A 26,603-nucleotide genomic window follows, 5' to 3' on the forward strand; every position below is an offset into this window, starting at 1 on the left:
ATTATGTACCAACTTGCTCCTTTAGAATTTCATTGCTGGAATGCCTCCCAACTTCACTCATTATGTTGGATCCAAAGTCAGTTGCAGCATGGGTGAGGCACATGGCTTAAAAGAGGAGACAAGGCTCAAAGCTGGCAGCTGCAAATCCTCCTGAGCATGGTTCAGTGTTGGACGGGCTAAGGACTCCACATATGTTCAATTGGGCTGAATTTTGGATATGTTATACTAGACACCCAATTGAACAACTTCTATGAAGAATGTCTCCTCATCCGAGTTGTGCAGATTGCTGAAATGAGACCTGCAAGGTGACTTACGAAACTGGACTGACAAGAAGTGTGGCCCAACTTTGGTTTTGTCTTTAAGCTCTTGCTCTTATCCCAATCAGCCCTTAACATGCATGGATTGCATCAAATGTGATCTCTTGCTATCTTAACCTACAAAACACACAAACAGAGGTAAGTGACTCAAAATAAAGAGAAACTAAGCAAAATCACTAAGTAAAGAAGGCAAGCAAGTGTATGAAATTATGGACTTATCAAAACAGAAAATGGATTAAAAGCACAAGTTTAACTCAATAACATAACCAAATCATAAGCTAGAAGGGTACAAAATGATATACAATTATGAACCGATCATCTATGCCTATCTTATGCTTTTGACCACTGTAACAAAGCCATCAGCTACTGGGCTGACTCGAAGTCGATCAAAACTCCGCGCAAAACTTCGCCTTGCAAAAATCGCAGGACATGATACAGAAGCTCATTTGGTTCTTCAACCCAAACAAATTTTTGAGTTGGAAGGGCCATAGGCACTGGAGCCATGAATTTAATATGGTCTTGGTACTAAAAGCCCAAAAAAGAAAACCAAAGGCCCAAACAAGGGAACCCATAACGTAAAACTCAGGGAAAACAGAGTAACAAAGGTCACAAAGTGAAAGGAGGACATTGAAGATAAAGGGACACTCTGTTTCCGTCTTTTTCATTCATCAAATTCTGCCATTCATCATAACATGCTTGGCTTTCAATTGAAGCTTTTAATAATTTTCCACAGCTCATCAGAGACACCAGGAAAGCGAACACTAGTTTGTTTCTTGACCACTTAAAGTCGTCGATATCCATGGCTCTTGTGAAAGCAGCTGATCCACAGACCTCCTCTTCTAATGCTTCTAGATATTGTCGTTATCACGTGTTCCTGAGTTTCAGAGGCCCAGACACTCACAAGACTTTCACTGACCACCTCTACACGGCCCTTGTCAGCGCCGGATTTCGCACTTTCAGAGACGACGATGAAGTCGAGAGAGGAGACGGTATCAAGCCAGAATTGCAGAAAGCAATCAAACACTCACGAACTTCTGTCATTGTGTTCTCGAAAGACTACGCGTCGTCCAGATGGTGCCTTGACGAGCTGGTGATGATCCTTGGACGCAAGAGAAAGACCTCAGATGACCATATCGTTTTGCCTGTCTTCTACGATGTGGATCCATCCCATGTAAGGAAGCAGACAGGAAGTCTTGCAAAGGCATTTGCTAGACACCAACAAACTCAACCACTGCAGAAGGTGAAGGCATGGAGGGAGGCACTTGCAGAGGTTGCAGATCTGGCAGGGATGGTCTTGCAAATTCAAGCTCATGGATAATTTCATTCCTTCTACCAACTGAATTAGTTTCTTTATTTGGTTGCAACTGAATTAGTATCTCGTTATTGATATGTATTTCGTAGTGTTAAGTGTACAAAAATGTAGTTGGCACTTTCCATAGTTCAAAATTTTTCGTATTGGCGGTGATTTTGGAATGGCTAAAAGGCTTTTCTAGACCTGGATATGTTTTACACTTCATCAGTTTTGACATGCTACGGGCTAAATTTTGATAGACCTGTCCTTTCAAATAAAATAAAATAAAATAAAATAAAAAATATTGATAGATTCTTTAATAACCCTAATATCCAGCACATACACAAAAACACTCAAGACACCCTCAGCAATCCAGATTCTTGTAAAGGCAATCAAGCATATTCCAGCAATCCAGATTCTTCTAAAGGCACCCGGGGCTGAGAAAAACCTATCCAACTGTTCTATCTAACTCTTTCAGCACTCATCTATTACATATTTGTACTTCTTACTTTCTGAACTTATTTCCATGGTATTTTATAAGTTAAGTATATGAAATCAAAGTTTAGGTACGAGTCAAAGTTTATTTTGAATGCAATAGTCTAGGTACGAGAAGTTTATTAAGAAAATAGTTAAAGTGATTGGAGACAAACTAGGTCGCACACCCGTAAGTGTTGCTCCCAACTTGATTGGAATGCATTCTCAAGTTCAAGGAATTAATTTATGGTTACAAGATGGATTAAATGATGTTGGCATACTTGTAATAAATGGGATGAGTGGAATAGGAAAAACAACCATCGCAAAGACTGTTTACAATTCAAAACTTTAGAATGTTTGTAGGAAGCAGCTTCCTTGAAAATATCAAAGAAGTTTCAGATCAACCTAATGGCTTAGTTCAAACACATACATAACTTCTTTATAATATTTTGAATGGGAGAAAAATGAAAATAAGCAATGCTAGTGAGGGATTAATAAAGATTGAAGATGCAATAAGCTTAAAAGGGGTCTTCTTGTTCTTGATGATGTGGATCATATGGACCAATTATATGCAGTACTTCAAATGAAAGATCGACTTTATCAAGGAAGTAAAATCATCATAACAACTAGGCGTGCAAGACTTTTAAAGGCTTATCAAGTTTTTAGGTGTATGCAATTGAAACTTTGATTCAAGAAGAATCATTGGATCTCTTCAGTTGGCACGCTTTTGGCCAAGACCATCCCATTGAAGATTGCATAGAATATTCAGAGAAGCTAGTTGATCACTGCGGAGGACTTCCATTAGCTCTCAAAGTTTTAGGTTCTTCTTTGTTGAGGGAAAGTATATGTCTATGGAAAAGTGCATTGGAGAAGTTAGAAGTTACTCCAAATGGTGAAAAAATAGACAAACTAAGAGTAAGCTATGACTCTTTGCAAGATGACCATGACCGAAAATTATTCCTACACATTGCTTGTTTCTTTATTGGAATGGACAAGGATTACATTGTTAAAATACTGGATGGATGTGATTTCTATACAATTGTTGCCATTCAAAATCTCATTGATAGATGTTTGGTTATTATTGACGGATGTGACAAGGTGCAGATGCAAGACCTAATTCGTGGAATGGGAAGAAATTGTTCGCCTGGAATCAAAGGAGCCTTGGAAGTGTAGTAGAGTATGGCATCATACTATTAGTACTAAAAACTAAATATCTCAAAAAGGTAACAATGTATTGAACATCTCCCTCAACAATTAGAAACTATCCATCCAATTTTGTCCACACTGGTGTGCAAACTTAGCCCTCTATATTGGTCAAAAATTATTATTTTTTCCGTTTTTTTCCCTCGAAAATGTCTTTCATCAAAGCCCAAAAATGGGGCAACATAAACAAACAGACAAGAGGAAACAACAGCTCACGAGGAGCCGAAAGAGAAAAGCTATGGTTTGTAATATTAAATTGTAAAAGCAGTACACCACTCCACGCCACTTATTTACCAATTCTTGTTCAAATTCATTCTTTTATTTCTTTCTTATTTCTTAACTTTGTTTATGTTATAAAACTAGAAAAATTTAGAGAGAATCTAGAGGAAGAGAATAACCATTGAATTGCTCTTCTAAAGCTTCATCTATTCATCGAGTGCCTATTTATAGGTATTTGGAATACAATATAGTGACTTATTGGAAGGGTGAGTCATATGGTAGGCATGCCCATCCATGATCCATTACATATAGTTTACAACAGTTTAAAATATTTCTTTATACATTTTGGACCTTCGAATTATTGTTGTTTTTAATTTTCTAAATGCAATTCAAGCTCACGCCGACCACAGACAGCATAACTATGATATTAACTAAGGTTGAATTTTGGTTTGAATATAGTCAGATCCAAAAGACGAATTTGCAATATATATGATCATTAGACCCCCAAATTTTTTTTAAATGGCTTTTCAATATATATATGTATGTAGTTCACGCAGCGGTGTTAATTTGGAGGACTATCATTATATAAATTTAAAGGAAAAACCTTACAAAATCCCATTGTCTTTATAGTATCCATATATCTTTGTAGTCAGACTTAACATATAAGTTATGTTGATTCATAGCTTCATTAATTAATTTTCAATAAGAATTAACATAAAACAAATGTAATAAAAAAATACATATTGTCAAAATGAATATAAGATTCCAAATATACCTATTGAAGTTGTGCCGTGTGCGATGCTTGAGAAAATTGAAAAATATTAAAATTTAAAAATTAAGGGTAAGGACGATGAGATCGACTTTGATAGCACAAGATACAGAAAGTCAACATATATTTTTCTTGAGACCACTAAGGCTAAGTTTCACAAAAAAAAAAAATAGAATATCATACTTCATTATATGATGGGACCAACTAGTATATTAGTATTTCATTATGATTGTAGTCAGACTTGGAAACTTCAGTGCATGGAAACCGCCAAGAAGCCACACAACGTGAAGGGGCCATCCACTTAACGGGATATATATAGGTTTAATATTTTTGTTTTTGCAGAAAGCTACGTAGTTTCGCCTACAGACACCAAATTTATTCAATCGATTTTTCCATTCTACGTCATGAGAGCGACACTTTTGAGAATCTGTGTAGGGTTTGTTATATTAAATTGTAAAAGCAGTCCACCACTCCCGGCAACTTGTTGAGCACTGCTATGGTCGATTTCTTTTCCAATTCGTATTCAAATTCATTCTCTTATTTCTTTCTTATTTTCTTTGTTTATGTTATAAAATTAGGAAAATTTAGAGGAAGAGAATATGCATAGAATTGCTCTTCAAAAGCTTCATCTATAAGCATTTAAAATACAGTTTAGTGAGTTATTGGGAGGCGGGCATCCATTACATATAGTTTACAGTAGTTTTACAATATTTCTTTACGTTTTGGAACTCCGAATCACTGTTGTTTGTAATTTTCTAAATGCTATTGAAGCTCAGGCAGACTCCAGACACCCTGTTTCTCTGTATATATATATATATATATATATTTAATCCACGCTGCAGTGTACCATGTCAGTAATCTAACAATTTGTTTGCAAAATCAAATATTAAGGGCCAAATTGATGTTGGGTGTTAATTTGAAGGACTTTCATGACTGAAAGTAAAAAGCCTACGGAAATCCCATTGTCTTTATATCATCCATCTTTGTGATGGAACTAGGTGGAATCAAGAATTTTTCGACAAGTTACCCATTGTCTTTATATTATCCATCTTTGTGATGTCTTTATATTATCCATTGTCTTTAAATCATATAAGTTATGCTATGTTATTTCATACTTCATTATGTGGTGACACCAACTAGGATACTAAGTTTTCACTATATGTTTTCATACCTCATTAGGCCTTCTCCAACCCATTTGGGACTAAACCTAAATTTTCCCCTCCAAAAAGTAACTATTTGGGTTTTGCCCAGACTCAAAATGTTTTTTCTCCCAATCCTACGGATTCAAATTTTAAGTCCGCAACTTTATTAAATTATTTAAGAATGATTTAAATCTAATTTTTTTTTTATGGATAACTTTTCTTCATTTAATCTTTTTAAATAACTGCATACTTTAATTTTTTGAACATTTGACCTTTAAAAATTGAAATTCTACAAATTTAATGTTTTTGGTAGATTATTTGAGAAATGAGTGGGTATTTATAGAGTTTGGGGTGAGTTTTGATGTTGGATATGATTTAGATTAAGTTAAAATATTATTTTGATCTTTGAATTTAAATTTCAATAGTTGGATATTTTTTTTTTTACCATTAAAATAGCTTAGATTTAATCTATTTCATTGATTTAAGTTAATATTAGAATATAAAAAATAAACAAATAAGCTTTCAATACAAACATTTGTTTATATTGAATACGATTTGTATTGTAGCCAAATTCCATAGCATATATCTCATCTAGGAATAACACATACAATATGAGACCTAATTTTAATTTCAAAATTGCAACTAGCCCACAGTTTATTGGAGCATAAAATTTGGATCCAGTAAGAGCAGTTCCACCGAGATCCCCTTGCCTCGGGCTGGGGGAGTTTTTTTGCAAAAATTGGTTTCCAGCGGTGAGCCCAAGCACAGGCTGGAGTGGGTCCCACGCAACTCGGGCTGGCCCGAGGTCCAAAACGCAGGCTGGCGTCAGCCCACTCATTTGATTTTTTTTTTCTGTTGCCATGTGGCGTCGTTTGGGCTCTCCGATCTGATTTTTTCCTCCAATCCAACGGCAGCCAATTTTTTTGCAATAAAATACTGGAAAAAATTCGGAAATTTTTTAAAAAAATACCCAAAAATTAATGAATTTTTTTCTATAAATACCAGCAAATTTTTTTTTAAAAAAAATTTATCTGAAATTTGAAATTGAAAATTTTGTCCGATTATGAGATAAAAAAAATTTATCTGAAATTTGAAATTGAAAATTTTGTCCGATTATGAGATATGAATAGTATTGACACGTAGGAACCCGAAAATATTATCCAAATTAATTATTGAGGTAAAAAAAAGTTGTGAAAAAAATATAAAAAATGAATAGTAATTGCCCTTTGCCATGGCAACGGGTGGAAACGGAAAATACTATTTGCAAGGGCAACTACTATTCACGTGAATAGTGGCTGCCCTAGCTCCCCCTTGCCATGGCTAAGGGCAAATGGGTGGAGTTGCTCTAAGATCGAAGTAATAATAGATAGAGGTTTCCTGGCAATGGCATGGTGTGAACCTAGAATTTGTCATGCCATTACTCACCTTTCATTTCAAGGGGCCGTATCTTTTTTTAAAAGACACAAATAAAGCTCCCACTAGTTGGATTGCTTTTGTTACTTTCTCCCTTTTTTATTTTAAAGAAAGAAAAAATAACACATAATGATTTCATTTGCTTGACTCAAAATAATTGCTTTTTAAGTCAATGGATGGAATGGATGATCCTTTCATTTGGTCATTCACAAGCTGCTTGTTTTATACAATCCAGGAAGGAAGTAGGAACCTCAAAACTTCATAGAAGATTTAATTTCCACGCAGACAGTTTATTTGTTCACAACACCTCATCCATGGCACTTGTGAGAGCAGCTCGGAAAACCTCCTCTTCTAATGCTTCTCGATATTGTCGTTATCACGTGTTCCTGAGTTTCAGAGGCCAAGACACTCGCAAGACTTTCACTGACCACCTCTACACGGCCCTTGTCAACGCTGGATTTCGCACTTTCCGAGACGACGATTAAGTGGAGAGAGGAGAAGGTATCAAGCCCGAACTGCAGAAAGCAATCAAACACTCACGAACTACTGTTATTGTATTTTCGAAAGACTATATGCGTCGTCCACATGGTGCCTTGACGAGCTCGTCATGATCCTTGAACGCAAGAGGAGGACCTCAGATGACCATGTCATTTTGCCTGTCTTCTACGATGTGGATCCATCCCATGTGAGGAAGCAGACAGGGAATGTTGCAGAGGCATTTGCTAGACACCAAAAAACTCAACCACTAAAGAAAGTGAAGGCATGGAAGGAGGCAATTGCGGAAGTTGCAGATCTGGCAGGGATGGTGTTGCAGAATCAAGCTGATGGGTAATTTCTTTCCTACTGTTAGTACCACTTCTTTTAGGAGTTTTTTTGTGACGCATTAAAATACCAATATTAGGAATTTTCATTTGTTATGTGTTTTTAGGGTGCGTTTATTTATTAACTTTTCTGAATTTTCTTCTTAGTTTTTTTCTTTGATAACTCTTATGAGTTCTTTTTTAGGGTGCGTTAAACATGTTTCATAATAAAGATAAATAAGACGTTTAGGCTGTCAACATATATTGTTTTTCTATCTAATTTTTTAAGGTATTATTATTAAGTTATACAAGGAAATAGTTAAAGTAATTCTCTTTCATTTTTAGGTACGAGTCAAAGTTTATCAAGAAAATAGTTAAATTTCAATAGCAACCTAACAATTCTTCTTCTTGTTTCTGAGATCTATTTTCTCTGCAAAGTTAATTCTCTCATTTGGCTAATTCTTTCTTTGAAGTCTCCTAATTAATAATTTGAGTTTTTAATTGTCCAACATTGACAGAAATAGGATGGGTGAAGTTCTAGGCTTCTTTCTTTTTCTTGGTTCATAATTTATCCCAGTAGTTTTGTTCAATGACTGCTTTTGTTTTTTATTCAGTGGTTTTTTTTTGGTGCTAAGCGAATAAAAATGAACTCTAACTACTACATGCAAGAGAAGGAAAAAATGGTATAAAAATTTCTTCAACTTTGAAAGAGCTTTGCAACAGAGTTTTTATTCGGTTTTAGCGCGCTGAATCTAACTTAACATAATATCATCTACTAAGAAATTAAAGAATACATACAACTTTATGACGTCATTTTTGGTTTCAAAATTATTCCAGTTGGAATTTGTCGGTTTCAAAATTAAAAATTGTGCTCATGCCGACCCCAACACCCAGACCGCATCTCTCTGTCATAATCATCATATTAACTAAAGCTGAATTTTGGTTTGAATAGTAAGATCCACAAGACGAATTTGCAATGATGCATCAAGTTAACATTTTTATTTTTTTCCAGCGGATTGTTCCTTATATGATAATCTAACTTTGATCATTAGAATTTAAAGAACCAGAAGCACCCCCGCATTTTTTCATTGGCTTTATATTATTGTTTAGTCCACGCAGTGTGCCACATCAATAATCTAACAGATTTTTGGTAAAATCAAATGGTAGGGGCCAAAATTGATGTTGGATGTTAATTTGGAGGACTATGCTGATAGAAAGAAAAAACTTTACGGACTAAAGGTGGTAATTTTGTGAATCTTAAACACCATTGTTGAATGTAGACTTCACTCATGCTAGATAGAGACACCAAATTATTGACAGTTTTAAAATGGCCATATCTTCATAAAAGACAGAATCTTTTAAGTCTTTGAAAACAAAGAAAGAAAGTGAACAACTTATCGTTGAAAAGCGAACAATAGTCATTAAGAAAGGACAACAACTTATCAGTGTTGCCAATTAGCTAATTGTTTAGGTTAGAAAGCGGCGAAAAACCTCATGACTCACTCGATATCTTCTTTAGGTTAGTGCTAAGTATTATCCTTCGAGAAAAAAAGACATCTTGATTTCACATGCTTTGACTAAAAATAATTGCTTTTTTTTTTTTAATGTATTTGAGGAGTATTTTTGTTCAACACTTTAACCCAATGTATACTCTAACTACCATGATATTATTACACTTACACATCATACTTTATATCAAGCCACCTAACCAACACACTACATAATACATATTATCTGTATTATTAAACTTACATATCATACCTTATATCGAGCCACCTATACACCACAAAGTCTTCATTTTCTCCCAAAGTCCAAAAACTAATTGCCCCTAAAGTCTAAAACCATCGGCTTGAGGACTCCATCATCTAGACCCAGATTGATCTTCAGTTTAGCACTACTACAAAAAGGGCAAAAGACGACCAGTAAACAACGACGGTAGATCAAAAAACCGTCGTTGTTTTTTAAAAGACGACGGTAATAGAAACCCGTCGTAGAAACATACTTTAAACACCTAAAAAACGGCACACATATAGATATTTTGAAACCACGACGCACCAAATTAAAAAAGCGTCGTCTTATTACAAAGGTATTTTCAGAGTTAAAATCTGAACCTAAAAACAACGACTGCATCTATAAAATCACCGCCGTAGAAAGTAAAGACGACGATATAAAAATAAGACGCCGTGTTAATTAATTAATAAACACGACCCAATTTTCTTAGTCAGCGACGCATAAATTCAAAGGAATCTACGACGGTTAATTACAAAAAAAATCGCCGATTTAAATTAAGTTACCACGACTGTAAATATAAATTTATCGACTTTTTAATTATACTATACTACGACGTTATCCATAACTCTACCGTCGCATAATTTCACTAACCACGACGGTTTGTTAAATTAACGACGTACAAATTTTATGCCATTATTCGTCTATCATTACCAGAATGAACTCTGTTCCTCATCATAATCGAACCAGAATGAACAAAGGCAATGTTTTAGAAGTGGATGATGTGCCAATTACTCTCACAAGGAGTATGAGGGCAAGAAGCTTGTCTCAGCCGCCAAGGAAGGTCTCAAGCTTGATGAGAGTGAAGACGAGGCAAAGAAGAAGGAAGATTTGAAGGAGAAGTTTGAGGGACTCTGCAAGGTTGTGAAGGATGTTTTGGGTGACAGAGTGGAGAAGGTTGTGGTGTCTGACCGTCTGACCGTGCTGGACTGCCAACATGGAAAGAATCATGAAGGCTCAGGCCTTGAGGGATAACAGAGCGGCTGGGTACATGTCGAGCAAGAAGACCATGGAGATCAACCCAGAGAACCCCATCATGGAGGAGCTGAGAAAGAGGGCTGATGCAGACCTTGTTCTCCTTCTGTGCAGAAAGATAATTTTTTAGATGATGTGTGCGTGTTTGTGTCTTTCAGATACACAAACGCGCACACACATCAACATCCAAACTGAAAAATGAAAGCGAGATGAGACAGAGAGGTGATGTGCCTCCAGAGAATTGAGAAAAATTTGAAACCCTAATTGAAAAATGAAGACGACAGAAAGACAGAAAACCCATTATTTATAAACAAATCTTATATACCACGTCGGTTTTTTAAATTATCGACGTTTATATATAACATACACGTCGTTTAAATTTAAAATAAGGTCGTATAAATTATTTTACAACGACGCTATATAAAAACGACGTTGTAATTTTTTGGAAAATTAATTTATTGTGTAATTAAAAAACTTACACGTCGGTATGAGTAATTAAAACGACGTGGTATTAATTTTTCACGTCGTTATTATTGAATATAAGGTCGTTGGGTAAATTGGAAAATGACGATTCATCTTTTTTGAAGAAACATGCGTCGTGTAATTCGATTTAAAAACGTCGTTTCATTAAAACATACCGTCGTTTAAAGTAATATTATAGGGCAGTGTTAACAATATCGCCGTATAATGTATCATACTAGGGCGCATACTATTAATAGCGTCGTTTTTATGAAACGGTTTTTTATTATTTTAAACTTTTCGCCTTCCTGACCCATACTTGCACTGTTTCCAAACCCGAGAAAAACTTTCAAGCTTTTCTCATTTTTCATTCTCCAAGAACTGTTTCAAACTTTCAAGCTTATGTCCTCTTCGTCTTCATCTCTGAACTGAAACACCAAACTCCAGAAGAAAGCTTTCATCACAAGCAAAGGGTAAGCATTTCTGGAAGGATTGTTGTTCCTGTTTTGCATGCGCATATCATTTTCGTTTTTTTAAATCTTTTTACATTTTTTCTTTCCAAGTTTGATAAAATTTGCAGACAAAGACGAAAAGTTTCCAAGTTTGAACACTACTCTGGTTCTTTTACTTCAACTAAATAAGACGACGGTGGCTTGTTATTTACGTGGTTAGATTTATAGACCACGACGGTTCGTCAGTCACCCTAGCGTCGTGTGAAAGTGTTCGTCGTTGTTTTTTAAAATGATATCCTTTTTTTGTTTTTGATTTTTAAGGATATATTCATCGCATGTTTGATTTCTCTGAACAATGGTTTTTGTTTCGAAAATCTTTTTAATTATTTTTCTGCTGAAAATATTTTACGTTGTTCCTAATTTATTTTTGGGGTATAGACGACGGTATATTAATATTTACGTCGTTTTATTTTCAATACCACGGCGAATTTTTATTATTAACGTCGTTGTAATATTTAATACTCTGTTTTTGATTATATCATAAGACGTCGGTTGTTTATTATTGACGTCGTTGTAATATTTTATCACGTCGGTTATTAATTACCGTCGTGTAAATTTATTATTACGTCGGTTGTTTTGTTCTTACGTCGTTTGAAATATTATAATACGTCGTAGTTTATAAATAATCGTCGTGGTTTTTCTTAATTTCACTGATATATTTTCACTTGCAGGTTTAATTTGTCTGTAACCATGGTTTCTCAATCCCAAAGTAAGGAGTCTGGCTTGAAAAAAAATGAATCCTCGAAGAAGGAGCTTAGAGTTGTAAATCCTCAAACCAAATCCTCGAAGAAGATGAAGTTTGTTTCATCTTCTGAGACAGAACCAGCCAGCACGGCAACTATTTATGAGGAGCCAAAGTCAGGTCGGGGTATGAGCACAATGCCCCGTGTTGTGCAGAGAAAAATTCAGAAAATCAAGCCTGTTGTTGAGTACAATGAAGAAGGGAAACCATATGGCCGTGCACATAATGAGATGCAGTCCTACATTGGTGTGTTGGCACGCTCCAGAGTCCCACTTGTGGACAAGAAATGGGTTCAAATATCCAAGGATATAAAATAGCAGATTTGGGAAGCCGTTGACATGGCTTTTGTGGTTGGTAAAGGGGGCAAGCAAATGGTGCTATCTTCTGCCGCCAAGAAATGGAAGGATTTCAAGTCTACACTAACGAGGTTTCATATCCTTCCATTCATCAAGGAGCAGGATAGATTAAGGCAGCCCCCTGAAACATACAAATTCATAGAGAAAGCTCAATGGGATGCCTTTGTAGCTTCAAGGTTATCTAAAGAATTTGAGGCTGTGCATGAAGAACAATCACAGAGGAGGGAGAAACTCGAGTACAATCATCGATTGTCTCGAAAAGGATATGTTGGTTTTAAGGAGGACTTGAAGGAAATCATGCCTGGGGTAGATATTGATCGATCTACCTTATGGAAAAAGCCAAGAGAAGACAAACATGGTAACATCCCGGATCCAAAGACTGCAGAGAAAACAAAATTAATTGTAAGCCTACTCACTCTGTTTTAAAATTTTTATTACGTCTGCTGTTATATTTTTGCGTCGTGTGAAAAGTTTTACTACGTCGAAATATTTTAAAACGCATCGTTAAAGGTCTGAATCTGGAATCCATGCTCTGTTTTTTGTAATTATATCATACGACGTCGGTGGATTATTATTGACGTCGTGTTAATAAATTAATAACGTCGGTATTTATTTAGCGTTGTCTGAAATATTATATTACGTCGATTGTTATGTTATTGAGTCGTGTGAAATATTATATTACGTCTATTTTTTATAAATAACCGTCGTTTGTTTCCTTATTCTGACTTTTTATTATGTCTTTTTGTTAGGATGATTTGCAAAAGCAAGTTTCTGAAGGCACTTTTTCTCTGTCAGGAACCAATGATGTTTTGACACTGGCTTTGGGTCCCGAGCATCCAGGAAGAGTTAGAGGGGTAGGGGCTGGGGTTTCCCCTAAGCAACATTTGAATTTACCTAGACAACAGAAGGTAAGGTTTGTTGATCAATTGAAGGAAAGTGTAAGACTTGTCCTTCAAGAAGAGACTTTGAAAATGGAAGCTAGATCAAGGGAAGAGAGTTTAAAGATGGAGGCTAGGACCAAGCAATTGGTAGAAGCTGAGAGGGAAAATTTGCTGAGTCAGCTTTCAAAAATCATCCCCAATTTTGATCCAAGCGTGTTGAAACTGAATACATTGTCTCAAATCCAAGGGCAAAGTCCCAAAAATCCAATGTCGGACAAAGCAAGCTGCTCTGGGGCACTTGATGTTAGAGCCCTACAATTTGAGGAGGATACTGCCAAGAATGGGGAAAAGCAGGAGGAAATGGTAACGTCTTTGAACTTTGAATTCTCTGTTTCTCTGTTTGTATTTACCGCTGTGTTAAAGTTATACCACGACGCTTTTTATTAAACCGTCGTTTGATGTTATTCAAACGTCTGTAATTATTTCATACCGTCTTCTGTTAATGTTTACCACGACGGTTTATTTATTTGTTTTAATTTTTCTACAATGTCATTTATATATTTCTTTATTTCTTAAAACAGAAATCAGGGGAAGTAGAAAAGAGAGTAGAAGGAAAGATACTTGAGATAGTTGAACAGGTAAATTCTCATAACTTTGCTTTTTTCATTTTTTTTTTCAATAAAAGGAATTACCACGATGTTTAATGAATGTTACACGTCTGCAATTATTTAATTGAATGTTTAAATTGTTGTACAAGCTTAGATACCGTCGTAGTATATGAAATACCACGACGTTTATTATTTACCGTCGTTTGGTTAAATATACACGTCTGTAATTCTTAAATACCGTCGTTTGTTATTATTACCACGACGGTTTAATTTAATTTTTTTACTTTTTTTTTTTTGCCCTTTTTGTACTATGTCTTATATATATTTCTTTATTTCTTATAACAGAAATCTGGGGATGGTGAAAAGATTGAAGAAAAGAAAGATGAAAAGGTAAATTCTCTTAACTTTGCCTTTTTCATTTGTTTTTCAATTTTCAGACGTCTGTATTTTCTTTCAACCGTCGTTTGTTTTAAATTTCCACGCCATTTTTTATTTAGTTGAATGTTTAAATTGTTGTACAATCTTTCTTATATATATATCTCTTTATTTATTAAAACAGCAATCCAGTGTTGGAGAAAAGAAAATTGAAAAGGTAAATTCATTAATTATGAATTTTGCATTTGAATTAGACGTCGGTTTTATTTAAACGACGTAATAAAGTATTCATTACGACGGTATTTTTTTACCGTCGTGTAACTCATTTTAAGACGACGTTTTGTTATTTAAACCGTCGTTGTTATTTATTTACCACGTCACTTTATGTTGCTTTATTTGTTCAAACAGAGTACTGAAGTACCAGATTATTCAAAGCTGGAGTTGCCATCTTCTTTACAATCCCTTTGTAGTTATGTTGAATCGACACTAAAGCCTCAGGAGAAGGCTATGACCTTTACTATTGAGAAGGAGGTGTTTGGCATAGATCGTAACACCTTCGTCTTGCATGAAGATATTACCCAATTTGCTGGCATGGAAGAAATTGGGGCTACTGTCGTTGCAGTATATATGAGGTTTGTCCTTATCAAATATTCATTTGACACTCTCCTTTATGTTTAAAAAAAAAAACACTCATGGTTTCAATTCATATATTTAGGTACCTGTTTGATCATCTGAAAGCTGCAAATATGGTGAATATGGTTGGCTTTATCGACCCTGCTGTAGTTAGTGCCGACGCTGGTTCATTAACTGACAGATCACGTCTCGTAGCCAATCGACTTCAAAAAACAGATGGTGAACAGATTTTCCTGATGCCTTACAATCCAGGGTTAGTCTCCAAACAAAAAACAGGATTTTGTTTGTATGATGCTCTGCATATAAAACTATTTAACCTTTATATTTATTTTGTGCAGCCGTCATTGGGTCTTGATCATTGTGAGAGCAAAGAAGGAGACCGTCTATTTTCTGGATCCACTGCCTGGAAATCGTGTTGTGGATGAGGACGGGAAAAACATAGTGAACTCTGCTCTAAAAATGTATAATACACACATAGGCAGTGTAGGCCGTAAAACACCTCTTTGGAAAACTCTGCCCGGCACTCCAAAGCAACCAAGCAGTGTAGAATGCGGGTATTATGTCATGCGATTTATGAGAGACATCATAAAGGATACTTCCCTGGAATTTGAGAAGACGGTAAGAAGAAAATTTTCAGATTTATTTTTATGTGGGTTTTTATATTATCAACGACGGTAAATTAAAAATACCGTCGTTGAATATATAGACTGCGTCGGTAAATGAATAATAGCGTCTTCTGTGAGATTAATCTTTGTTTATGGTTTGCAGTTTGCCAAAGGAAAGGATCAAGCACCATACCCCCAAGCTGCCATTGAAGAAGTTAGGAAAGAATGGGCAGAGTTTGTGTGTGTTCCTATGGAGTAGAGGAATTTTAGCATACTTAAACATTTTTATAAAATGTACAAATTTTGTTAGAATTAGACAAGTTTTTGTACAAAATTGGTTAGAATTAGCAAGTTTTTGTTGAGGTTTTCATGTTGTGAAAAACCGTAGTTTCTTCAAAAAGACGTTGTAGACACATAACAACGTCACAGTTTTTAAAAAAGTGACGTAAAAGGTTGTTCAAACGACGCTCTTGGTTCTATATACGACGTTGTTTTCTTGATATTAGACGGCGAGGAGTTAAGAGTTGTGGTCGTGGAAAATGGTTGGTACGTCGTTTTATATGTAAAAATGGTCATGGTTTAGAATTTAAACGACGTTTTGTTTTAAAATTAAGTCGTTTATAATAATTCAAAACGTCGTTAATTTATTAACGCCGACGTGGTTTGTGGGTTTTATTAATAATATTTTATTCTATTTAATTCGAAATATTCATAATAAATTTAAAATAAATCCAAAAAATGCAACGTCAACTCCTATGAAGTCATTGCGATATTTTCTTCCCCCTTAAGCTTTAAAAAATTAAGTTTGAGTTATACAAATTTAAAATTACCACCAAAAAGAAAAATGTTTTCATGAGTCACAACATCACTTATACTTTAATGGTTTAGGGTTTAGGGTTTAGGGGTATAAAGGTTTATTTTTGGGGTTTAGGGTTTATGGTTAATATATATTAGGCCCTAAAACCATAAATCCTTTTCTATAATTATTTAAAAATATATATATAATTTAGGGTTTATATTTTATGGTTTAGGGTTTAGGGTTTGTTTGTGCCTGATAAACCACGGCCATGAGCTGGCCGAAGGCGCCCTTTCTCTCGGCCCTGACACTTGTTCGCAGAAGCTGAAACGCAGCGTTTTGCCAGGGTACTTCGCCTTCCCAAAGATAAAAGAAGAAATGCTAAGGCATTATCATCTCGGCCTCAAGCGCAGGCTGAGGCCGAGGCTGAACAAAATTGCGGCCAAGGCATTAAAGGCAAATCATCACGTGACAGCAGGGTCCCAGGCTTCATTTAATGAAGTAGTGCCTGTTTAATGCAGCGAACCCATTAGCCACAAGGGGGCATTTAATGCATGAGGGAAGGTGGGAAGTGACTGAAGTCAGGATTTGGTGATTGAGATCAGAGTGATTAGACGTGGACATTCTCACAAGGATTCTGACAGCCTGAGATGTTGGTTCACCAGCTATCCAGGCCATAAATGCGTCTCCACGGCCAGAGGTTCAGAACCCACGATCAAGAGCAGCGGTCGAGATTCACCGGGATTTCTGGGGTCACACCACCATACTTCACGATCCCAAATGTCGATTGGACTGCCCACTTGCGCTAATCAGACTCCACTATGCATAAATTCAGCCTCGATTACTCATCCAGGGACTCTTCCTATAAATACAAGACTCGAGCTACATTCAAAGGGTTCAACACCAAACAAGCCTCCCACTGAGCAACTTATTTTTTCCTGTAATGCACTTTCAATATCTTTACTTGCTTTCCTAGGAGTAGTGGTAGATTGTAAACCAAATCCATTCATCAATATATCATACGACCCTTGATTTTCAAGGCGCCGGAGCACCATCCTTGTTGTTCGTTCACTCAATCCATTAACCACATCAAAAATCCGATCACACATTCAGAATCGATCAAACCTTTTAAACGCAAATAATATTTCGCGGCTGCACCTGGTGAGACCCCAGGCTGCCTACGTACCTTTGGACAAGGGATCAAGCCACACGTAGTTCTCATCATCAATAGTCACAATTCCGATAATAGACAATTATTTACAACCGAACCAACTATACATTTCAGATCTATTACAATTCTAAATCCGATAAAAACACATTGAAACATTATCACTTTCTTCCCACTGCATCGTATTAAGAAGACATCACAGGCTTGGACTAACTCCGACGGGCCTGGGCAAAATAAATCAATCTCCGAAGGGCCTGGGCAAAATAAATCTCCAAAATAAATCTCCGAAGGGCCTGGACAAACTCCGACGGACCTGGGCAAAATAAATCAATCTCCGAAGGGCCTGGGCAAACTCCGACGGGCCTGGGCAAAATAAATCAATCTCCGAAGGGCCTGGGCAAACTCCGACGGGCCTGGGCAAAATAAATCAATCTCCGAAGGGCCTGGGCAAACTCCGACGGGCCTGGGCAAAATAAATCTCCAAAATAAATCTCCGAATGGCCTGGACAAACTCCGACGGGCCTGGGCAAAATAAATCTCCAAAGGGCCTGGGCAAACTCCGACGGGCCTGGGCAAAATAAATCTCCAAAATAAATCTCCGAAAGGCCTGGACAAACTCCGACGGGCCTGGGCAAAATAAATCAATCTCCGAAGGGCCTGAGCAAACTCCGACGGGCCTGGGCAAAATAAATCTCCAAAATAAATCTCCGAAGGGCCTGGACAAACTCCGACGGGCCTGGGCAAAATAAATCAATCTCCGAAGGGCCTGGGCAAACTCCGACGGGCCTGGGCAAAATAAATCTCCAAAATAAATCTCCGAAGGGCCTGAACAAACTCCGACGGGCCTGGGCAAAATAAATCAATCTCCGAAGGGCCTGGGCAAACTCCGACGGGCCTGGGCAAAATAAATCTCCAAAATAAATCTCCGAAGGGCCTGGACAAACTCCGACGGGCCTGGGCAAAATAAATCAATCTCTGAAGGGCCTGGGCAAACTCCGACGGGCCTGGGCAAAATAAATCTCCGAAGGGCCTAGACAAACTCCAACGGGCCTGGGCAAAATAAATCCTCAAACATAAAACCCATAACCGGGGAGGTACCGAAGGTAATACTAATAACACTCAAATTAACATTCTAAGTACCCCACACAGAATCAACAAAGATAATACTTTCTCAATTATTATATATAAACTCAAGACACTCGAATATGTCAAACCCCCATGTATCACCATCACTTTACAAAAATAAGGAATTCAACTAATAAATATAAAAAGCATTTAAATAAACCATTAAATTCAAAAGCATAAGATTTCCAGCATAAAATCATACAATTAATCTCATAGACCCACATAATAAACATAAAACAAATGACGGTCGAGACTCGTCCAAAAGGGTCAATCTAGTACTCTTCGAAGAGTAGGACTACCCCGGAAGACTCACGGTCCAACGAGGGTCAAACTACCCAAACTTGGTCAATCAGGCCCGCGGGGCCCACGACCTCCATTTTATGATCCGAAAGTTCCTATGGGTTTCACAAGGTCTAGGATACACGTCCTGCAAGTTTGGTCTGGATTGGACGGTTAGATCGCTCGCGATCGCACGATCGGACGATTATCGTAAAACACAAACTTTAACTATTTAAATCAGAACATCCGGGGCTCCGATTCCCGATCCATGAAATCCTACCCGATCATAGGAATACCTAGATCAACATATATTAATTTGAAAGTGATCCAACGGTTCTAACCTATCGAACCCGGAAATCACACAATATGTAAAATCCGTTCGGGATTCAAACGTTATTCGAATTGAGATCCGTAAAATCCTACGCGCTTGTGACAACCAGGGGATCGCATTGGGACAAAATTCCCTTAAGCTACAGTACCCACGCGCCGCCACACGCACCGGCAGCGCGTGGGTGTCCAAAGCGATCACCACTCGCCGGAAAAACTCAAAATCATGGGCCAAGACTCCTACTCTATGTAATACACCTAATTTGGAGACACTTTTGTTCTTGGACATACCCCAAAAAGTCGACGGAAGTGGCTGAAATCGGGAGCCGAAGCCGGCAGATTTTTCAATCGCTTAAATGACTACCAACACACGGAAATTTCTCAAAACTAACATTACCAGCAGCAAGAACAGCTCGAGAGGTTCAAGATCCATACCTCGTTCGACCAAAACGGTGGTCGGAAACGCTCAAACGAGCTCCGCGAATTCCAGCCGATTTTCTGCCAAAAATCCGGCAGATTCCGGCGCTTTCGACGGCTGGGCTTGACCGGAGAGGGAGGAGAGTGGCTGCCGGTTCATTTGGGTCCGATCCTGGGGCCAGCCATGGCCTGTAACGGCGGTGGTGGCTCCTTGGAGCCACCGGCTGTGCAGAAAAACCAGAGGGGAGGGGGCTGCTCGCAGGGAGAGAGAGAGAATTCTGGTTACCAGTTTTTTCAAAATTACAATTTTGCCCCTTCATCAATTTTTCTCGTATCTCTCTCGTTATAACTCAGATTCGAGTCCGTTATGTGTCTACGGACTCGTTTCGACGTGCTCTACGCAATGTTATAACCGGAAGTCCCAAATTCCTCCCCGAACTTAAAATGACATTTTTGCCCCTTTTAAAAAATTAAGTAAATATTTATTATTTTCCAAAACCCTTAATTAATTCAAATCATTTTACTTTTATTGTTTATTTCAATTTATTTTCTCATCCAAATTTATTTTCTCTTAATTTAATTATTTTAATTCTTTTTCGGACCGGGATGTTACAATTTGGTTGCAACTGAATTAGTATCTCGTTATTAATATGTATTTCGTAGTGTTAAGTGTACAAAAATGTAGTTGGCACTTTCCATAGTTCAAAATTTGTAGTATTAGCAGTGCTTTTGGAATGGCTAAAAGACTTTTGTAGATTTGAAATTAGTCGTTTTAATTATATTCCGTCTCTAAAAAGAATATTCTTTTTACTTATTATCTAGATTTGAAGTAGTTTTTGCTTACGTTTGGTTGAGCTTTAGTTCTAGACCAGGATAGATCTAGACGAGGTGCACATGCTACGGACTAAATCTTGATAGATTCTGTCCTTTCAAATAAAATAAAAATAAAAATTGATAGATTCTTTAATAACCCTAATATTCAGCACATCCACAAAAACACTCAGCAATCCAGATTCTTCTAAAGGCATCCGGGACTGAGATGCAAAGACAGAGAAATACCTATTATCCAGCTGTAATTGCAAACATAGTTTTAAGTTCTATCTAACTCTTTCAGCACTCATCTATTATATATTTGTACCTTCTAACTTTCTGAACTTATTTCCATGGTATTTTATAACTTAAGTATATGAAATCATGCATTCATGTTTGAATTCTCTTTCATTTTTATTACAATTTTTTAGGTATGAGTCAAAGTTTATCAAGAAAATAGTTAAAATGATTGGAGACAAACTAAGTCGCACACCATTGAGTGTTGCTCCCAACTTGGTTGGAATGCATTCTCAAGTCGAAAGAATTAATTTATGGTTACAACGCTGGTCAACTGATGTTGGCACACTTGTAATCTGTGGGATGAGTGGAATAGGGAAAACAACCATCACAAAGATTGTTTACAATTCAAACTTTAGAATATTTGAAGGAAGCAGCTTCCTCGAAAATATCAAAGAAGTTTCATATCAACCCAATGGCTTAGTTCAAATACAAACACAACTTCTTTCTGATATTTTGAATGGGAGAAAAACGAAAATAAGCAATGTTAGTGAGGGATTAATTAAGATTGAAGATGCAATAAGCTCTAAAAGGGTTCTTCTTGTTCTTGATGATGTGGACCATATGGACCAATTAGATGCAGTATTTCAAATGAAAGATCGATTTTATCCAGGAAGTAAAATCATCATAACAACTAGGCGTGCAAGATTGTTAAAGGCTCATCAAGTTACTGAGGTGTATGCAGTTGAAACTTTGACTCAAAAAGAATCATTGGAGCTCTTCAGTTGGCATGCTTTTGGCCAAGACCATCCTATTGAAGATTACATAGAATATTCAGAGAAGCTAGTCGATCATTGCAGAGGACTTCCATTAATTAGCTCTCAAAGTTTTAGGTTCTTCTTTGTTGGGGGAAAGCATATGTCTATGGAAAAGTGCATTGGAGAAGTTAGAAGCTATTCCAAATGGTGAAATAATAAATAAACTAAGAGTAAGCTATGACACTTTGCAAGATGACCATGACCGAAAATTATTCCTCCACATTGCTTGTTTCTTTATCGGAATGGACAAAGATCACATTGCTAAAATACTAGATGGATGTGATTTCTATACAATTGTTGGCATTCAAAATCTCATCGATAGATGTTTGGTGATTATTGATGGATGGGACAAGGTGTGGATGCACGACTTGATTCGTGGAATGGGAAGAGAAATTGTCCGCCTAGAATCAAAGGAGCCTTGGAAGCGTAGTAGAGTATGGCATCATAAGGACTCTTTCAAAATCTTGACGGAAAAGAATGTAAGAAATATGCGTTATTTGTACACATTTTTGTTTTTCCTCTTCTAAAAACTTTCCAAATGTTTTTTCCTTTTCTTTTGTAGGGTACGAAAACAATTGAAGGTCTTGTCCTCGACATGCACATGTGCCCCACTATAAACTCAAATGAGAAAGTCTTGGAAACCAATGCATTTTCAAGGATGCAGGAACTAAAACTACTCCATCTTAGTCATGTAAAACTCCACGGATGTTACGCAAAATTTTGTAGTGGACTAAGATGGTTGTGTTGGCTTGAATTTCCTCTGGATTCTATACCCGTTGATTTTCCTTTGGGAAGCATTATTGTTCTTGAAATGCAATACAGCGGTCTAAGACAAGTATTCAAGGGAACAAAAGTATGTTACTCTCTACTCTTCTCAATTTCTTTTTCATTTTCATAGGCTTTTAGTTTGATAACAAATTATATATTTATAACAATTAACTCCCACATTGTTTTCTTCTGTACATTTTTTCCCCTACAGTATCTTCTGTCCTTGAAGATCCTTGATCTCAGCCATTCCCATTCCCTTACAGAAACCATTGACTTCTCATATTGCCCAAATCTAGAGAAATTGGTTCTAGTAGACTGCACGAGCCTGATTTATGTCCATGGATCCATTGGAAACCTAGAGAGACTTATTTACTTGAATATGAAAGATTGCAAAAAGATTAGGATGCTTCCCAAGAACATTTGTATGCTAAAATCACTTGAAACATTTATTATATATGGTTGCTCAAATCTAAAGGAGTTATCAATTGAGATGTTGAGGAACATGGACTCGTTAAAAGTGCTTGAGACAGATGGAATTCCGATAAGTGAATTATGGCTAGAAAGAAGTTCGAGTATCTTGGGTTCTTTACCATGCTCTTTAGTAGAATTAAGTCTTTGGGGTTGCAATCTTTCAGATGATGCATTTCCTATGGATTTTAGTAATATGTCGTCATTGCAAAGACTAAATCTAGGGAATAATCCAATTTGTGGCCTACCAAATTGTATCAAAGGATTAGCGAGGCTTGATAAACTCTCTTTTTCCATGTGTACGAGTCTCAAATCGCTTCTGGGGTTACCAAGACTAAACAACTTGGATATTGTAGATTGCATTTCATTGGAGAAAATAACATATCAATCCTTTAGCTTAGAGTCAGCCACTTCATTTAGTCGCAACAACCTAGTTGAGTGGCAGTACAAGTACGCCATTGGAAGTGTAGATGTAGAAAATATCAACCTCTTGGGATTGTGCAACTTGTTGGAATCAATGGCACCCATTTTACAAAAGGATGATCCAATTCCCGTCCAGGTGTGCGCCTCTCTCTCTCTCTCTCTCTCTCTCTCTCTCTCATATGATCACAGGAAAGAGTTGACTAATATTGTCAGTTCTATTGCATATATATAGGGACTGTACGAATGTGGTATAATCAGCACATTTTTTGCTGGGAATGAGGTTCCAGGCCAATTCAGCCACAAAAGAAGAGGGTCCTCAATATCTTTTACTGTGCCATTACTTGATAATCACAGAACTCGAGGCTTGATTGTCTTTGTTATCTATGTGAATGCTGGCTATGATTCTCCTATTGTCCACCACACTTATATATCACATATAAGAGTCAAAAATAAGAGCAAGGGTCTGTGGGGGGCGTATTTCCCATCACACTACAGTATTCCAGGTGAAGGAGAAGACATGATATGGTTAAGCCACTGGAATTTGTATGATCAGTTAGAAGGTGGCGAAGAAGTGGTTGTTTCTGTAATTATGAAATCTGGGCTTCTGGTAAAGGAGTTGGGCATCCGACTTGTGCAGGTGCAACAAGAAGAGAATCATAATATGATGAGAATCATAATATGATAGTCCAATATGGTTGAATATGATGAGTATTCAGCTTGCTTCTTTCTCACCCTTTCTCTAATCACTCGGTCTTCTTTCTCAGGTAGAAAGAAGACCGTCCACAAGCCCTGGATGAATTTTTTGTACATCTCAACAGCAAACTATTTGTTTTTGGATACATCCAATGTCATTTCGTAGCATCAAATGCATCTTCTTCGGAGATATTTTTATTGACCCCATTTGTTCTGGGGGATTATTTTTATTGACCCCATTTGTTCAGTTTTAACATATCTTTGGGCTGGAAAACTGAAGTGGCCCAACCCAGATTGTGAGATTAGCATCTGCATCTGCTCTGTTGATATATTTTGTGAAATTTTTTTTTATTCAGACCTTATTTTCTTCCGTAAGCGTTGGTTACTTGGTCCTCTTAGGCTGTTTACTTTGCCCTCTTCTTCATCTTTCCTTATCTTCTAACTATTTCTCTCTTCGTTTTTTTTTATACAAATATTTTCTTTACGGGATCTTTCAATAGCAACCTAACAATTCTTCTTCTTGTTTCTGAGATCTATTTTCTCTGCAAAGTTAATTCTCTCATTTGGCTAAATCTTTCTTTGAAGTCTCCTAATTAATTTCAGTTTTTAATTGTCCATAATTGACAGAAATAGGATGGGTAAAGTTCTAGGCTTCTTTCTTTTTCTTAGTTCATAATTTATTCCAGTATAGTTTTGTTCAATCACTGCTTTTTTTTTTTTTTTTGGGGGGGGCTAAGCGAATAAAAATGAACTCTAACTACTACATGCAGGAGAGGGAAAAAATGGTATAAAAATTTCTTCAATTTTGGTTTAGGGAAAGTAAAGAAAAAACAAAATACCTGAAAGAGCTTTGCAACAGATTTTTTTATTCGAAAGGCATTTGATGTAAACTTTGAACTATAACAGAAGGGAAAATGAAGGAGATATAATCTGTAAACGGCTCTAAATTGGGTATTTTAAGCGCGTTGAATCTAACTTAACATAATATCATCTACTAAGAAATTAAAGAATACATACAACTTTATGACGTCATTTTTAATTTCAAAATTATTCCAATTGGAATTTGTCGATTTCTGATTGTATTTGTGTTTAATTTACACCCAAGTTAAAAATTGTGCTCATGCCGACCCCAACACCCACACCGCATCTCTATGTCATAACCATCATATTAACTAAAGCTGAATTTTTGTTTGAATAGTAAGATCCACAAGACGAATTTGCTTATATTATCAGTGGATTGTTCCGTATATGATAATCTAACTTTGATCATTAGAATTTAAAGAACCAGAAGCACCCCCGAATTTTCTTTTCAATGGCTATATATTATTGTTTAGTCCACGCGATGTGCCACATCAATAATCTAACTGTAATTGATACTTAGGTGACGATGGGTAAATTTAACTAAACAAACAAGACACAACAACTCAACAATCAAGAGAACACACAGAGTATGCCACAGAGTACCTGCAGTCCTAGAAGATTACTAGTGACAACCTAGGCACTCAGAAGGACCCATCAATCTAGGCATCCCCTGTGCTAGCAACAACTATAGTGAAAATGTGTGTGAAGTCATCAATATCAAGTAAACAGCAAACAGCAGATATAGATGACTAGTCAACTATCAAGAACAGAAACCCAGATAAATTTACAGATATGCAAAACAGGTTTTGTTCACCCAGAAACCCACCATTGGGAAAACTGGGAGTCATCAACCGACTAGGCAATCCACTAAGTAGAAAAAGATTCTTACAAAGGAATACAAGCAAGCTCAAGCAAAACCTAGATCTATTTAGGAAGATGAGCTATACCTCCTTTGTGCAATCTTCTTCTCCAACTTAGCAAAGCTCGAAGCTTAGTTCTTCATGGCAATGGCAGCTCCTTCTCCAGCTCGATCATCCCATGGCACTAGCTTGCAAGCTCCAACTCAAATCGAAACCAAAATTTGGATTCAAGGGAGAAAGACCCATTTCTTCAAGAAACCATACTCTTGAAGAAATCAGTCACGAATCCGATCTAGATCTATATGAGAGAATGATTTAAATAGCTAGATGCAGATTCATATTTCAAAAGCAGTTTTTCAAAAAGAAATCAATTAGAAAAACTCATAGATGAAATATATTGTTTACTCTTGAGGAAGAAGAAGAGAAAGATGGCAAACCAATCTTTCCAAAACTACCAACCAAAAGAGACGGCTTCCAAATGAGGGATATTTCTTGCTTTTACAGACCAAAGATTCCCTTAGGTCAGATTGACACATGGCAGCAGAGAGAGAAATAGAATAGGACAAAACAGATGGTTAACCAGCTGGAAATCGCACTGAGCAAAGATGACTAGTCATCTTTTATGAAAACAGTTTTAATGCATGATATGCAATGCATGATTTACCTTTGTCAAATTGCTTGAACCTCCATAGGATAGATGAGATTTAGGAACACTTAGAGATGCTAATCTTAATCTATCCTTGAGCTTGATAAATACATATAAAAGACCTATTACAAAATTGTCAAGGGAAGCCAAAAGAATTAATCAAAATTCATACATTAACACTAACAGATATTATTGGCAAAATCAAATGGTAGGAGCCAAAATTGATGTTGGATGTTAATTTGGAGGACTATGCTGATAGAAAGAAAAAAGTTTACGGACTAAAGGTGGTAATTTTGTGAATCTTAAACACCGTTGTTGACTGTAGACTTCACTCATGCTACATAG

At 36.7% G+C, this 26,603-nt stretch overlaps 2 pseudogenes; both read left to right on the top strand.

Annotated features, from left to right (window-relative positions):
- The first annotated feature begins 1,116 nt into the window (after positions 1-1,116).
- On the top strand, positions 1,117-3,292 carry LOC110746951 (disease resistance protein RUN1 pseudogene; annotated as a pseudogene).
- Positions 3,293-7,072: 3,780 nt separating this feature from the next.
- LOC110746231 (disease resistance protein RUN1-like) lies at positions 7,073-24,093 on the top strand (annotated as a pseudogene).
- The last annotated feature ends 2,510 nt before the right edge of the window (positions 24,094-26,603 follow it).

Source organism: Prunus avium, chromosome 2, assembly GCF_965620075.1.
Source record: "Prunus avium chromosome 2, drPruAviu1.hap1.1, whole genome shotgun sequence".
Lineage (NCBI taxonomy): Eukaryota > Viridiplantae > Streptophyta > Magnoliopsida > Rosales > Rosaceae > Prunus > Prunus avium.